The following is a 10,846-nucleotide window of genomic DNA, read 5'->3' on the forward strand; positions in this document are numbered from 1 at the left end:
AAAAAAAAAAAAAAAAGCCACACATCCAGGCATCAGCAGGTACTAGAGGTCTTAATGAGAGCAGAGTGTCAGCAGGGCGTCAGCAGATATTGGCAGACCATACAGGCCCCAGGTCAAAGGTGGACCAAACAAGTAACTCAACAGCACAGGTTTCTGGAAAATAACGAACTTTGAAGTGACAGGAATCTAGACTTGCGTCTCATCACTCCCTTAAAAGTTGCATCACCTTGAGGCAGGGCGCAGGGGCTCACGCCTGTAATCCCAACACTTTGGGAGGCCAAGGCAGGTGGATCGCTTGAGCCCAGGAGTTCGAGACCGGCCTAGGCAATAAGGCGAAACCCTTATTTTGGCAAAAACTGCCAAAACTAGCTAAGGCGGTTGTGGGCGCCTGCAGTCCCAGCTACTCCTTAGGCTGAGGTGGGAGGATTGCTTGAGCCCGGGAGGTCAAGGGTGCAGTGAGCCATGATTGGGACATTGCACTCCATTGAAAGAGTTAGACCTTGGTCTCAAAAAGGAGAAAAAAAAGCTGTGTCACCTTGGGTAAGTTACAGATCCTTCACTTAGCCCCCCAGTTCCCTCAGAACTAAAACAGAGATTTGAAAATGTACCCAACAGGCCAGGCGCAGTGGCTCACGCCTGTAATCCCAGCACTTTGGGAGGCCGAGGCGGGCAGATCACGAGGTCAGGAGATCAAGACCATCCTGGTTAACACGGTGAAACCCCATTTCTACTAAAAATACAAAAAAATTAGCCAGGCGCTGTGGCGGGCGCCTGTATTCCCAGCTACTCGGGAGGCTGAGGCAGGAGAATGGCGTGAACCCGGGAGGCGGAGCTTGCAGTGAGCTGAGATTGCACCACTGCACTCCAGAATGGGCGACAGAGCGAGACTCCGTCTCATAAAAAAAAAAGAAAGAAAGAAAATATATTCAACTAAACATGCACCTGTAAGCCAGCCATTTCTCTCCTGGATGTATTTACTCCAGAGAAATGAGAGCATATGCCCAGATAACACTCACAGCAGCTTTATTTGTAAGCACTGAGAACTGGAAACAACCCAAATGTTTATCAATAGGTTCCCGGCTAAACGAAGTGTGATATATCCTGACAACAGAATAAAAGGAATAAAAAGGAATGCACATGCAATAACATGGATGAATCTTAAAATAATTATGCTGAATATAAGAAACCAAAATATAGTATATACTGAATGATTCTATCTATATAAAATTCTCAAAATGCAAACCAATTTATAGTGCCAGAAAGCAGATCAGTGGTTGCCTAGAGGCTGGTGGTGGGAGAACAGTGAGAAGGGATGGAGTACAAGGGGCACAAGGAAACTCTTGGGCCAATGGCATGTTCATTAGCTTCACGTGAGGGTGTCCCACAGGTGCAGACACATGTCAAAACTCATCAAAATTGTACACCTTAAGCAGGTGCAGTTTATGTCACAGCCAATTACCCCTCAATAAACCTGAAAAAATATGTGGGTCAAAGAATCTATAAGAGAGAACAGCAGAATCAAATCCCTTGAGCACTCTTCAAAAGTGGCACCTTTTTGGTCATTTGTGGTGATTCACACCTGTAATCCCAGCACTTTGGGTGAATCGCTTGAGTCAGGAGTTCAAGACCATCCTGGGCAACATGGCAAAACACTGTCTCTACCAAAGATACAAAAAAATTAGCTGGGCATGGTGGTGCATGGCTGTAGTCCCAGTTACTCAGAAGGCTGAGGTGGGAGAGTCACCTGAGTATAGGAAGTCGAGGCCACAGTGAGCCATGATCACACCACTGCACTCCAGCCTGGGCATTGGAGTGAGACCCTGTCTCAAAGGTGAAAAAAAAGAGAAAAAGTGGCACCTTGTCAACAATCTTTTTTAAAAAATTATTAGAGACAGGGTCTCACTCTGTTGCCCAAGTTGGAGTGAAGAGGCATGATCATAGCTCACTGCAGCTTCAGACACCTGAGCTCAAGCGATCCTTCCACCTCAGCCTCCTGAGTAGCTGGGACTACTGGCCGTGCCACCACACCTGGCTTTGACAATTTTTAAAGTAATACAATCATTTATCCAACAAATACTGATAGAGTGGCTACTCTGGGTAGGTATTATTGTAGACACTAGAGACAACACAGAGAAACACAGACAAATAAAAAAGCAAGCAAATAAATAACTGCAGAGAGTGATGTGAGTGCTGTAAAGGAACTCAAACAAGGTGCTGTCACTGCAAATGACTGAGTAAAAGGAAAGGCCACTTTCTCTGGGGGTAGTAGGGAGGTCCCAGGAGGCCTCCCGCAGCAGATGTTATTTCAGCCAAGTCCTCAATAATCAGGAGGCAGGCCTGCAAAAATGTGAGGGCTGAGAATCTTGGGGAAAATAAGCAAGAACAAAGGCTCTAAGGTGGGAACAAGTCTGATATGTTGGAAACAGCAAGTAGGCCATGGTGCTGGAGCCCAGTGGGGCTGGATGATAAGTGGGAGGAATGAGGTCACAGAGCAAGGCAAGTGTCAGAAAGCACAGGGCCTGGTAGGCTGTGGGGAAGGGCATTACTCAGGGAAGTGACAGGATCTTTTTGGCAATAACATGATTGCCATTTTTAAAATATCACTGTGGCTGTTGAGGGCAGACTATAGGAAAGTCAAAAATGAAAGCAAGGAGGCCAGTTAAGAGGCATTCTCCATATTCCAAACAAGAGATGATGGAGATTAGGGTGAGGATGATAGAGGTAAGAGAGAAATTGATACATGTGGGATATATTCAGGAGGTAGAGCCCATGATACTCGCCAATAGATTGGACCAAAGAGGAGATGAGGGACCTGGAGGAATCACAGATGATTGTGCCATTTACTGGAATGGGAAAGAAGATAACTGTTCTTAGAACTACAATGAAAAGAGGTTATTAAGTACAGTGGCTCATGCCTGTAATCTCAGCTCTTCAGGGAGGCCGAAGCAGGAGGATCATTTGAGGCCACGAGTTTGAAGCTGCAGTGAGCTATGACAGTGCCACTGCACTCCAGCCTGAGCAATGGAACAAGACCGTGTTTCTAAATAAAATAAAATAAAAAGATGAAAAGAGGTTAGGAAAACCTCTGTCCTAGGGAAAGCAAGATCCTGAGACACAGACAATGAGCAAAGGGGAGACTTTCTCCCTCCATTCTTGCTGCTCTGTCAACTGATGGTGTTAAGTCCTGCCTCATAAGAGCCTGGCCCAGCCCCAGCCCCAGACTTTCTTCTCCTCCTGATGTTAGAACTCTGCTCTGCTCTTTCTCGCCCCTTTCTCCCTTGCGGGGTTGTGGTAAGGACTAAAGAATATAAATAGAATGCCTAGAAGAGTTTCAAGTATATAATAAATTCTTGTTAATTTTTTTCTTTCTTCTGTTTGTTCTTTGTTATTAGATAAAATGTTTTCATGGATAAAATTTTGATACACTTTGTCAACTGAAAATAAAAAGATTCCATAAATTCCAGTCATTCACTGTTAAATTTCTATGCTGAGTTCTCTTTCCCATCTTGCAAGATAGTGGGTGAAAAGATTGAGACGCCAGATCCTAATGAGAAGAAACCAGAAGCCAAGAAGGCTCATGCTGGTGGCAAGGTAAAAAGGGTAGCTTCAAGACTAAAAAGCCCAGGAAGGAGAAGCCCCATTGCAGCTGAAATCCTGTCCTGGTCAGAGGAATTGGCAGGTATTCCCGATCAGCTGTATTCCAAAGCCCATGTACAAGAGGAAGCACTCAGCTGCTGAATCCAAGGTTGGAAAGAAAAAGGAAAAGGTTCTTGCAACTGTTACAAAACCAGTTGGTGGTGACAAGAACAGTGATACTGGGTGGTTAAACATCACAAAATGCCTAGATACTATCCTACTGAAGATGTGCCTCAAGAGCTGTTGAGCCACGGCAAAAAACCCTTCAGTCAGCACATGAAAAAACTGTGAGCCAGCATCATCCCTGGGACCATTCTGATCACCCTCACTGGGCACCACAGAGGCAAGAGGATGGTTTTCCTGAAGCAGCTGGCTAGTGGCTTGTTACTTGTGACTGAACCTCTGGTCCTCAACCAAGATCCTCTGCAAAGAACACGCCAGAAATCTGTCACTGCTACCTCAACCAAAATTGATATCAGCAGTGTAAAAATCCCAAAACATCTTACCGACGCTTACTTCAAGAAGCAGCAGCTGCAGAAGCCCAGAAACAGGAAGGTGAGATCTTCAACACGGAAAAAGAGAAATACGAGATTCCAGAGCAGCGCCAAATCGATCAGAAAGCTGTGGACTCACAAATTTTACCAAAAATCAAAGATTTTCCTCAGCTCGGGGGCTACCTGCGATCTGTGTTTGCCCTGACGAATGGAATTTGTTCTCACAAGCCAGGCACGGTAGCTCACGCCTATAGTTCCAGCACTTCAGGAGGCGGAGGCAGGTAGATCGCTGGAGCTCAGGAGTTCAAGGCCAGCCTGGGCAACATGGCAAAACAGCATCTCTACTAAAAACACAAAAAAGAAAATTAGCCAGGTGTGGTGATGCACGGCTGTGGTCCCAGCTACTGGGAAGGCTGAAGTGGGAGGATCAGTTGACCCAGGAGGCAGAAGTTGCAGTGAACCAAGATCACACCACTGCACTTCAGCCTGGGCAACAGAGTGAGACCCTGTCTCAAAATAAAAAAGAAAAGAAAAGAAAAAGAAGAAAGAAAGAAATTTATCCTCACAAACTGGTGTTCTGAATTTCTTAAGTACCTAAGTAAATAACTGATTTTAAAAATTATATGCCAAACTATTTTTCATTAAAAAAATTATAGCACGCAGGCTGAGCATGGTGGTTCATGCCTGTAATCCCAGCACTTTGGGAGGCTGAGGCAGGTGGATCACTCGAGGTTATGAGTTCGAAACAAGCCTGGCCAACGTGGGTGAAACCCCATCTCTACTAAAAATACAAAAATTAGGGCCAGGCATGGTGGCTTACGCCTATAATCCCAGCACTTTTGGAGGGACAGGCAGGCAGATCACAAGGTCAGGAGATCAAGACCATCCTGGCCAAGATGATGTAACCCTGTCTCTACTAAAAATACAAAAAAAATAGCCAGGCATGGCAGCATGTGGCTGTAATCCCAGCAGGAGAATTGCTTGAACCAGGGAGGTGGGGGTTGCAGTGAGCCGAGATCGCGCCTCTGCACTCCAGCCTGGGCGACAGAGCAAGACTCCATCTCAAAGAAAAACAAAAACACTTCAGCATGCAATTCACCTGGGGTTTAGATAACCAGTTCATTTTTTTCTCAGGATCTGCCTCTTCTATGCTATCTCTCTTTTATTCTGCACAGTCTCCTGGATGAACTCAGAGACATCCATGGTTTCAGTTTTCATCTCTCCGCTTTCCCTGTCCTGAGCAGCACACCTGTAAAGCCCATTCTACTGGAGATCTCCACTAAAGTGTCTCCTGAGAGCTTCAAACACCAACCTAACGAAAACAAAATGTATCTCCTACAGGCCCAAGGCAATTCTTCTTTTCCCGTTCTCTCTGACGACAGCATGTACCCCATGGCCCAAGCCCACAATCTAGAAGTCATCCTTGGCTCCTCCCTTTCATTCACTCGCATCGTTTTTCCCAAGCTATGCTGTGATTTCTACTTCTTCCACGACTCCTGAGTCAGAGCCGCATCATCTACTCCACCTTCACTTCCTTAAGTCCTGTGCTTTGTCACACCTGGATTACTGGGAGAGCTTTTCACATGACAGATGGAGATAAAAAATAAGCAGAAAAACAGCCTTGAGGGAACACATACGATGCAGGGAGAAGAAATCTATTTTGTATCCTCACAGATAAGAAAAACTAAGCAATTACGAATAAACCAGGTTACCTTTTACAAAGGAGAAGGGCAAGTATTCAGAGAAAAAAATAAAAATATAGTAGCAGAAAAGAAAAACTTATTGTGGTTGGAGGACAAAACTGAAAGGATCTCCCACAAATTGCAGCAAAAGGCAAAGGGATAAAAAACAAGAGAGAAAAGATAAAAAATGAGAAGGCCAGTGCAGTAAATGAATAATAGTACTTCTTCTAGAAAGTGCAGGGAAAACAAAAAGATAGAAATATATACGATTTAATTTTTAAGATAATTTCCTAGAAATGAGGGGCATGAGTTTCTAGATTGCAAGGGTTTGAAGCATGTCAAGTAAAATGGATAATGTTAAGAGTAGCTAACACGAACAGTATTAGGGCTTCCTCTGTGCCAGGCATTGTTCTAACTGCTTTAATATATTTAACTCATTTCCTTGTCAAAACCATCATTATCCACCTTTTACACATGTAGAAATTAAAGCTGAGAAAAATTGAATAACCTGTCCAAGACAATACAGTCAGTAAGTGATAAAACTGGCATTCAACTGCAGCTGGCCCGTGCTGTACACTGAGTGCTCTAAATCACTGTACTACACTGGATGTGAGTAGACTTATACCGTGATTCCTTCCCATCAGGATACTGGGATCTAGGCGAAGATGCCATAAGCTTCCAGGGAGAAAAAGCAGGTCTCAAGGAAGGATCCAGAGTAAAAATGACTTCGGAATGCTGACAATAATAAAACTAAAAACAAATGAACGGGCTGGGCACGGTGGCTCACATCTATAATCCCAGCATTTTGGGAGACCAAGGCAGGCTGATCACCTGTGGTCAGGAGTTCAAGATCAGCATCGCTAAACGCTATCTCTACTAAAAATATAAAAATTAGCCAGGCGTGGTAGCACGTGCCTATAATCCCAGCTACTAGGTATGCTGAGGCAGGAGAATCGCTTGAACCCAGAAGGCAGAGGTTGCAGTGAGCTGAGACTGGGCCACTGCACTCCAGCCTGGATGACAGAGCGAGACTCCGTCTCAGGAAAAAAAAAAAAGGAAATGAATAAAGCCTTCAAAATTTTGCAGGAACATTATTTACAACCTACAATGCTATACCTAGCCAAGCTATCAATGACATATTGAGAATAAAATAAAGACTCTAGACAAGAAGAACTCAAAAAATTTTCCTCCCATGTACCGTATCTCAAGTAACTACTGGAGAGGATGCTGCACCAAAATAAAGCAGCAAACCAAGAAAGAGGATGATCACACAAGAAACAGGGCCATCTGCACAGAAGAGAGTGAAGCGAATCCCCAGGAGGATAATGTCAAAATCACAGGCGGAGAGTTTGCTCTGAGTATGAAAATAAACAGTCCAGGTTAGAGTAGGACAAGACTTCTTACGGGCCTTCTTGAGAAGGTGAAATAATAAAATACCTCAGAACGTTTTGAGAGGACTAACAACTGGCAAGGAGCATGGGGTTAACAAATAAATATTTCATGATAAATGCATGGAAAACTAAGCAATTACTAAATCTAATTACTAAATTTCTAAAGCCTGCAAAAAGCAAGTAACAGGGAAGGAAAATTAATCATAGTTTACTACATAGATCAGTTCTGAAATGTTCATGTACTGCTGTGGTATCAATGTTTATGTCCCTCAAATATTGTATGTTGAAATCCTCATTGCCAGGGTAATTATATTAAGAGACTTTCGGAAGGTGATTAGGTCACAAAGATGGAGCCCTCATGAATGGGACTAATGAATGCCCTTATAAAAGAAGCTCCTCGGAGCTAGCCGGCTGGTCGCTTCCACCATGTAAAGACGCAGCTAGGGAATTGCGTACTCAAAAAACAGCTCCCGTCTTCACATACGTTCCTATCCTCGTGGATAGGAACTATCTATGAGGAACAGGTCCTCTCCAGGCAGCTGCTGACTCCTTGATCCTGGACTTTCTAGTCTCCATAACTGCAAAAAATAAATTTCTGTTGTGTATAAACTACCCAGTTTATGGTATTTTGTTTTATCAGCCCAAATGGACTAAGACACATAGTCACAATAATGTTAACATTTAATACTGATCTAAGACAAATTATAATATAATCTAATGACATATTTAGAGGGAATAGGAAATGTTCTACATTTGTGGTAAGGTTAAGAAAAAAATAGGCCATGCGCGGTGGCTCACACCTGTAATCCCAGCATTTTGGAAGGCTGAGGCGGATGAATGACTTGAGGTCAAGAATTTGAGACCAGCCTGGCCAACATGGTGAAACCCAATCTCTACCAAAACTACAAAAATTAGCCGGGTGTGGTGGCACGTGCCTGTAATCCCACCTACTAGGGAGGCTGAGGCAGGAGAATCACTTGAATTCGGGAGGCAGAGGTTGCAGTGAGCCAAGATTATGCCATTGCACTCCAGCCTGGGCAACAAAGTGAGACTCCATCTCAAGAAAAAAAAAAGAAAATGTTATCATCTATATTGGGAAGTCAATAGATTGTGCCTAGAAAGAAAAAAAAAAAGTAGTAATACCAATGTGTTATTTCAAGTTTTCGAGTTACAGAGGTACATAACAAAATAGGTAAAAGAGGTGAAATTAGTTGTCTCAACAGTAGAAATGAGTGGTAGTGGCATAGAAAACTATTATTTTATTTATTTATTTTTTATTTGTTTATTTTTTGAGACAGAGTCTCAGTGGCGCGGTCTCGGCTCACTGCAACCCCCACCTCCCTGGTTCAAGCAATTCCCCTGCCTCCACCTCCTGAGTAGTTGGGATTACAGATGCACGACACCATGCCTAGCTAATTTTTTTTTTTGTATTTTTAGTAGAGACAGGGTTTCACCATGTTGGCCGGACTGGTCTCGAACTCCTGACCTCAGGCAATCCACCCACCTCAGCCTCCCAAAGTGTTGGGATTACAGGCATAAGCCACCATGCCCAGCTTGGGAACTACTGTTTTAAAAAACAAATCTTTATTTAAAATACATTTCTAGAAGCCGGGCAAAGTAGCTCACACATGTAATCCCAGCACTTTGGGAAGCCAAGGCGAGTGGATCACCTGAAGTCAAGAGTTCAAAACCAGACTGGCCAACATGGCAACATCCTGTCTCTACTAAAAATACAAAAATTAGCCAGGCGTGGTGGTGTGCACCTGCAGTCCCAGCTACTCAGGAGGCTGAGGCATGAGAATCACTTGAACCCAAGAGGCGGAGGTTGCAGTGAGCTGACATTGCACCACTGCACTCCAGCCTGGGCAACAGAGTGAGACTCAGTCTCAAAAAAATAAATAAATAAAAATAATATAAAATAAAATACATTTATAACTGGTAATGTTTAAAAAGAGAAACAAAGTGAGTTCCACTGAAATTAAGAGATTTTCTCATGGATATACAACTAATTGGGGCAGGGAAGACTCTAGAACCCAGATCTACTAAAACCTAGAGTTTTCTCTCTATTACCATCTTATCCAAATCTGATTTTTAAGAAATTAAAACTAACAGCAACAATGCCAGATATATTGTGCAGTAGATTTGTGGGCTTTAGATTTTAAAATATTTACAGTTTTCAAATAAAGTATTGGAAGTGTTATCCCTGGGACTAGATGGATTAGTGACAGTGACCTTAAAGGAAAGAGTACAGGCCACTCAGTGGGATGTGAACTACAAAAATAAACATACAGCATGAATCTTGTCACAGTCCAAAACATATATTGATACAGCTGCAGATAGCTAATTTTTTTAAAGAAAATTGAATTGGTTTTGATTTCCAAAGAAATGAAAACACACTAAATTTCTGCTAAAGGCTATCTTTGGTTGTGTAATCATAAAATGGTCTGTTTCCATATTTTAACTAGTTAACAATCCAGCTGTAATATTTATGATACTTGCTGAGATGGAGGAAAATTAGTCAAAATGTCAGAAAGAACAAATAGGAGAGGACAGGTGTGTAAAGGAAGTGGGAAGAAAGAGTAGAGTGGGTAATCTGGTGAAAGCTCCAACTACCAGACTTTCAGCCAAGAAACTTTGGGAGTGTTTCTGGTTGGCAGATCAGAGTCTTACACAGAGCACATTGGAATTTTATGAGGCAAATTTGGACTAGGAATGTGGATGTTCCACCTTCTCAAGTCACGCAACCAAGGCTATATACAGAGCCTGGGTTCTCGACAACTTTTTCCAGGGCTGAGGATCACTAAATCAAGTGAGTCACTCACATCGAAACTCCTGAAACAAAATGCTCTTCATTTGTGCCATATGTCACAGATGGAAGAAAGTATCGGGATAATTCAGATAACGGCTTCTAAATATGTTTAAGCAGCAACCACCAAACACAGCTCCCTAATCTGAGGTTAAACTATGGGCCTACATGGATTATAACCCCCAGGAATGTTTTGACTGGTCCGCACATTTATAACATCTGTGTGTAGATATAAATCTACATTTATAAAATCTGTATTTCTATAATTACAGATGTACTGATATGTTATCTAGAATTTACTTCAAAATAACCCAACAGTGGGGACTGGGGTGTGGAAAGTGAGTGAGTATAAGTGAAATAAAATTGGCCGTGAGTTGATAAGTGCTGGAGCAAGGTGATAGAGACGTAGAGATTCTTTTTCTTATTCTTACTACTCTTGCATGTTTGAAATTTTCCACAATAAGGAGTTGCTTGTGTTCTTTTTTTCATCTTTATTTTCAGATTCTCTCAAAAAATTGGAAGATCTTCCCCTTGGGAAAATCAAACTGGAAGATTATCCCCTCGATGCCACTCTAGCATGACACTGACAGGCTGGAGCTGAGCAGCTGCTGCCCCTTTGGAGAAGGTGCATGCTCTCCCCTTCTCCAGTCTCTGCACTCCCTGTATGGCTTCACTGGACCATCTTGCTCATTTATGCTACCGACTTAATATTGGAATGAATAGGTTTGTAACCTCCAACTTATCCGTAACCCCCAAATCCCAGAGTGATCGGCCACTGCACTCCAGCCCGGGTGACAGAGCAAGACTCAGTCTCAAAAAAAAAAAAAAAAAAAAAAT

The 10,846-nt window shown here is 42.9% G+C and overlaps 1 pseudogene; it reads left to right on the forward strand.

The window, feature by feature from the left end:
* Positions 1-3,709: 3,709 nt before the first annotated feature.
* Positions 3,710-4,335, forward strand: LOC105518729 (annotated as a pseudogene).
* The last annotated feature ends 6,511 nt before the right edge of the window (positions 4,336-10,846 follow it).

The sequence above is a fragment of the Colobus angolensis genome, unplaced genomic scaffold (assembly GCF_000951035.1).
Source record: "Colobus angolensis palliatus isolate OR3802 unplaced genomic scaffold, Cang.pa_1.0 Scaffold328, whole genome shotgun sequence".
Classification (NCBI taxonomy): Eukaryota; Metazoa; Chordata; class Mammalia; order Primates; family Cercopithecidae; genus Colobus; species Colobus angolensis.